Genomic DNA, 6,000 nt, shown 5'->3' with positions numbered 1-6,000 from the left:
GATAGATAGATAGATGATGATAGATAGATAGATAGATAGATAGATAGATAGATAGATAGATAGATAGATGATAGAATTTCCATGCAGGTATTTCAGTGCCTTAAATAACTTTAACTAGATATTTTATATTTAGAGAAAATTTTATTCTCTAAAAGAACAGTACTATTTACATTGTTAAAAACTAGATATAATACTAAATTTGTTGTGTGTAAACTAGATATAATACTAAATTTGTTGTGTGTAAATGAACCCAGATAATACAGGAATTTAGCTAATTACAATTATATCTTATTTATAGCAGTACTAGAGTTGACTTAAAAAATAAACACTAAAAAAATAAATAAACACTCCCACTATAAAGTGATGTGATTACCACTAAATAAAAAGTGAAGGGTAGCTGAATAGATAATGAGATGGAGTCACCATTGTCATCAGAAGATTTGGGCACTCAACCACAACTCCACATGGGGAACAGAGCCAAGAACAAAATGAATGCCTACTGCCCGTAGGAACTGACAGGCGGAGTCGTGGGAGCCAGTGTGAATAAAAGACAGAGAACAGAGCCAATTCAGGTCAACCAGGTCTAATGAAAGCCAGATAAACGAGGAGATAGATGCCCACCAAGTGGAAACGCCTGTCTAGATAAGGGCTACTGAAAGAGTCAACCAAAATTAAGGAGGAACAAAAGCTGCTCTCAGAGGCCAGCCCTCCAGTGACTGCATTGCAAATGCCCTCCATGAAAGAGCCTTCTCCGAGTGTAGAAAATCCAAATGAAACTTATTCACAATAGTCAAAGACAAAAGCAACTCTGAAACTCAATTTGTTGTAAAAGGAAATCACTTTATACTTCACCGGTTTCTGATTTTAATGAAAATTTTGAGCAGAAATAGTCAGGATGAGAATTACTGTCTTTTTCCCAATTATTAAATAAAATATACAAATACAAACAAAAATAGCAATAAAAGTCAAAGGCAAGAAAGCACCGTGGAGAAAGAACAGCATTAGGACTGTGTGACCATCCAGAACCCGTCTTCCATTGCAGAAAGGTACAATCAGCACTGCCCAATTTTGAGAACACAGAATGCCTAACTAGAAAAAGTAAACAACCACAGATAAAAAATGAATTAGAACAGATACTAACCTGCCAGGGGAGATGACATCATCAGGAAGGTAGTTTGTCCAGGGCAGGGCTTATCAGCTGTTCTATGAATATGTTGACCCCTGCAATTTTCCCAAAAGTGGGAAATGCCACTCCGTAATTTGTGACAGTGAGCAGCTGAGTTCACAGCTTCCTCTGAGGGAAAAATTCAGAAGAACACCAGGAACACTTTGCCTGACACTAACCAAAGACAAGTAGGGTCTTTCTGGGTGGTTCCAGGTAAACAAATTGCCAATCAGCACTAAGTCTAGCTATCTCAAGTTCAAATACATTACTTAGACTGATCTCAGAGATAAGCTATTTAATTCAACTTTCGACTACTCTAGGCAGTCTAACTTCCCTTGTGGATATATTATTAAAAAAATAATGATAATACTTTTTTCATTTCCAATCATTTAAGTTTTCCTAGGCAGACCACACTAGCACGGGTTTCTAAGTATGCTTTGGGTAAAGTGAGAGGAAGGAGTCACTGTGGAGCAATGTTGAGAGAGGTATTGTAAACAGGGCTGTACACTGATCCAATCTATCATGCAACTATTTGTTAAATCATCTACATTTCAAAGGCTCCTAGCTTTGACCCATCAATTCAGTCTCTTGGGGATTTATTTAATGCATATCCTTGATAAATGTTCAGGTGGATATTTGAGGCAGCATTATTTATAGTCACAGAAAATAAAAGCAAATTACACAACAACAAAGACAAAAATAAATTTTGACCCATTCATACAACAGAATTCTAGATAGTCATTGAAGAGACTGAGCTGGAGCTGTGTTCATTACTAAGAAAACCTTCCAATCAAACTGGATTTAAAGTCAATGTTCTATCCTGTGATAGTTCCTTTCACAGGTAATTTTAGATCATATCTTCCTGTTGATAGATAAGGATATCTTCATATGCATAAGTTCATGCATATAATGTTTTATATAGCAAGAAGAATTTTAAAGTGCTAAACTCCGGGTATGGATCAGAATGTGAGCAGGAGAGTGTTGCTTTAATTTTCCTTGCACACCTACCTTACCACATACCCATTCTAACTATGAACATTACACAACAGTTTCCACAGTTTCTGTGGAACTTATCACAGGTGAGACTTGAGGCCACTTCAATTTGCTTTGTTTAACTTCTTGATAAAAGTTGTTCCTTTAAAGCCATAGAAACTGTTAAATTTGGGAGGGTCAAGTTAGCCATGGTTGGGAATCCTTTCTCTGTCTGCCCCAAGCATAAACAACTGCTTATAATTGACCCATATTATATTCACAGCAATGGCCCACGTGACCTTATACTTGTCTTCCCTCCAGAGTAAGCAGGTTCAATGAGGCACTAGTGTTTAATTAAGTACAATTTTAAAAAGCTGGATCAGGCCTCACTAGACATATAAATGCAATATACTTAGCACCATAAAGTTGGCTAATAATACACATCCATAAGGTAAAAAAGGCCTCTTATAGCAGGGTATTAAGAGAGCCAGAATCCAATTTGTGAAAAGATTCCTGTATACTCTCATTGGCGAGCAATAATACATTTCAGTTTCATCCTGACACAAAAATCTCTCAGGTTCCTTTATGTTCTTTTATATAAGTACCATAAAACATTAATAGAAGTGCTCTCCTAGGTCCCGATTCAAATGTGGCTTGATTTGTAGATTTCATTAGCAAATATCGAGAATATTTTCTTTTGCTGGTATTACAAAGTGGGACAAAGGTGCTAATGCTTGCTTTGTGAAAACTTGCATAATGGTGGATAAATGCAACTTTGTCTGGGGACCTTGTCAAGATTAGAAATAATCCTGTCTCCGGGATAGGTCAATTTGATTATTTTTAATGCATAACTGATGGATGTTTCTGCACAACAGGAAACAGAAAGTAGGCAAAGCAGTACTGTGTTCTGCTCTCATTTCTTCCCCTGGACAAAGCTTCCAAAATTCCAGCTGTGATACATCGCACATTGCACCTCAGCCCTCTGCTGATCAGAGAAAATCCTGAGCTGTCTAGGACATTGCATCCCAACCCGAGCTGAAATGGCCTCTTAGCCTTGACAGTGGAGAGTTGGGGAGGCATTCCTACAACCTGAACCTCGTCTGAAAACACTTCTCAGGAGGAAGAGACATGTGATCACTTTATCGCATACCCCATAGCAGAGCCAGGAGCAACTGTGATAACAGCCAGAACTCATCTGTTTACTAAGGCAGGTGCAGGGGACAAGCCTTCCTCTTCTAAACAGAAATATTAAACAACAAAAAAATGCCTACCTTCCCAGAAAACCCTTCTCATAAAAACATGTAAGCACTGTGTCCATGCTGTTTGATATAATTATTGATGTGTCTGGAGAAAAATGTGCTTGATAACTGTCTGGTTGTGAGGCTTGGTTATGAACAACTGAAACATGCTCCAACAACACTGTTCTCTGTTTGCGGAATTACGGCAGGTTTGGCGTCAATGAAATGCAATTTGAGTAAGGGTCTCTCAGAGCAACACCAACTGGAACCACTGTGGAATACGTCACTGCTGCTGATCCTCAGATGTCACACTGACCTTTTAACCCTTCAGCCTCTAGCAGACACTAGCTGTTTGAGGAGCAGCTCGCGAATTACATGACAAATGGCCAGCAGTTCTCTATTCTGAAGCCCCGAGAAATGGCAGTGATCAGGAAAGAATGTATGTACACCACACAAAACCCTGTGCTGTTATGATATATTATAGCTGGTTAACAGGCATAGCACTATCAGTTATTTATCTAAAAACTATTTAGACGCCATAAGCTGTCTACAGACAAGGTATTTTGTCAATGTTCTGAAAGCTCTTACATAATATGAAATTCTGCATGCTTTGTGGTACATATTCATAAACATTATTTCTCATGAGATCACATACAGTCACATAGTATAGCATTTAATGTAGAAAAGGAGCCTCAAACATTAATTTGTTGCAAATGTCTATAAGCGCAAAACGAGAAATACACAGTAGATTCTGCCCCTGAACCCTGTGACTTTGTAGAGTACTTTGTTTATATTGAATTTACAGAGGTATCATAAATATCATGGTTCACATGAGCTACTATGTGTGCGTGAACACATATATAAATAATTGAGCTACAAATACAATGTAATACACACACACACACACACACACACACACACACACACACACACCTCTATACACTAGTCAGTTAGTTAGACCATTTTTAAAGATGAGTGCCAGGCATGGTGGCATCCACTTGCAATTCTAGCTAAGGCAGGTTTGCAAGAGTTCAAGGCCAGCCAGGGCTATTCAGTGAGATCTATGTTTGGGGGAAATTCCTGGTACTAACATTTGCCAAGGAGGCTTATTACAATAAATACTGTAGCAAGAAGAGGTATCATAAGCAGAGAAATGGGAAATCAGGTTCAGGGCGTCGTCTTTGGCAAGGTATCAAAGGCCATCCTCGGTGTGCACCACCTGGCTTCAATTATCCCTCATACACTCACCGGACATAGATTGCAGCAATTCTTCTTCCCCAACTGTGGCTTCTTTGGCATCTTATTTCAATACTTAACAGTTTCCAATTTTTACACACACTAAGAAGAAATAACTTTACGATTGCTAATGGTCTCAAGGTTGTACAAGGCTTTTTATGGCATTTCTTACTATAATGGGGTTTCCTGTGAGGGTACTAGAAAATTGTAGGTTTATTGCTGGAACAGGAGCAAGCCACATACTTAGGCCTAAAGCATGACTCATTGTTATTGAGGGGAGTAATTCCTCCATGTAGCAAATTTCAGTATATGTTAATTGCCCTCGAATCTCAACTCTCAGCTGATAAGATATATCAGACAAGTTGCCTTTATTACTCTATAATGCCCTTTCTACCATCCAGGAAGGTCCCATTGACCCAAAAGCATTGGGAGCGACAGATTGGAAAGCTCAGTTTAATAATGAAGGAAAACATGGGTGAAAGAAAAAAAAAGCACTTAAACACCTATTATCAAAAAAAAGAAACTAAAGAAAACATAAACTCAGATTAAGAATTGTCATGGAGAAATCCCTACACCTTGACATATACGGCTTTGTAGCACAGTCAAGGGACTGACATTCAGAATAATGATCTTTAATAAACAATAGCTCCAGTGTGTTCTGAATTCTTCATTTAATTAGGCAGATATGCTCACAATACTTGACAGAAGTATTTTATTTAAAAAATTACATAAAAAGGGAAGGTTCCAGTGCATTCATTATGGGAAAGTTTACTCATAAGAAAAACCATCTGCAATAACAGCAGAAATAATGTTGCACTAATTAAAATATCTTATATAATTCTCTGCAAACATCTATGCACTTAGAGAGAATTCAGACACTCCTAGGGTTGTCAGAGAAGGTTTCCAAAGCTGCTGGTGACTGAATTCTTTTTAGGAAATTTGAAAAGTTGAAAACAGTATTCTTGAACAAACCAACAAGCATTACATCTGGGAAGGGATGGATTTACAGGGCATGTTCATAAGACAATAAGAGATCACACTGAAGAAAAGGTACTTAGAGTTTAACAACGTAGCCAGAAGATAGACAGGCTTAAATGCCAACCTGAGAAATGTATCCATAACAGAATGTGAAATTAAGTTATTGGAAAATCCAAGTTAGAAGCGATCTGATAAAAGCTGTATGTAAACACAGTTGTGTTTGCTGGTTTTGATTTTGTGTTGTCTGTTAGTTCTTAATAAAAAGGTACATTAGTGAGACTGGAGAGCAGTAAGCCAGCAGTCCATGCTCTTGAGACAATCATCCAACAAACTCTAGAGACTATTAAAGAGTACCGTTCCTTCCTTCCAGTCTGCATCAATACATGAGACAAGCCTCTGACAAGAAGCTTC

At 37.9% G+C, this 6,000-nt stretch overlaps 1 non-coding gene across 1 annotated transcript; it reads left to right on the top strand.

Moving 5' to 3' along the window:
- The first annotated feature begins 1,133 nt into the window (after window positions 1-1,133).
- On the top strand, window positions 1,134-1,295 carry LOC119804120. The gene has a single exon (XR_005283804.1). It is a non-coding gene; the product is annotated as a U1 spliceosomal RNA (small nuclear RNA).
- The last annotated feature ends 4,705 nt before the right edge of the window (window positions 1,296-6,000 follow it).

This window comes from Arvicola amphibius, chromosome 18 (assembly GCF_903992535.2).
Source record: "Arvicola amphibius chromosome 18, mArvAmp1.2, whole genome shotgun sequence".
Taxonomy (NCBI): Eukaryota; Metazoa; Chordata; class Mammalia; order Rodentia; family Cricetidae; genus Arvicola; species Arvicola amphibius.
Note: the sequence above shows the minus strand (reverse complement) of the source record. Positions and strands in the feature narration are given on the sequence as shown.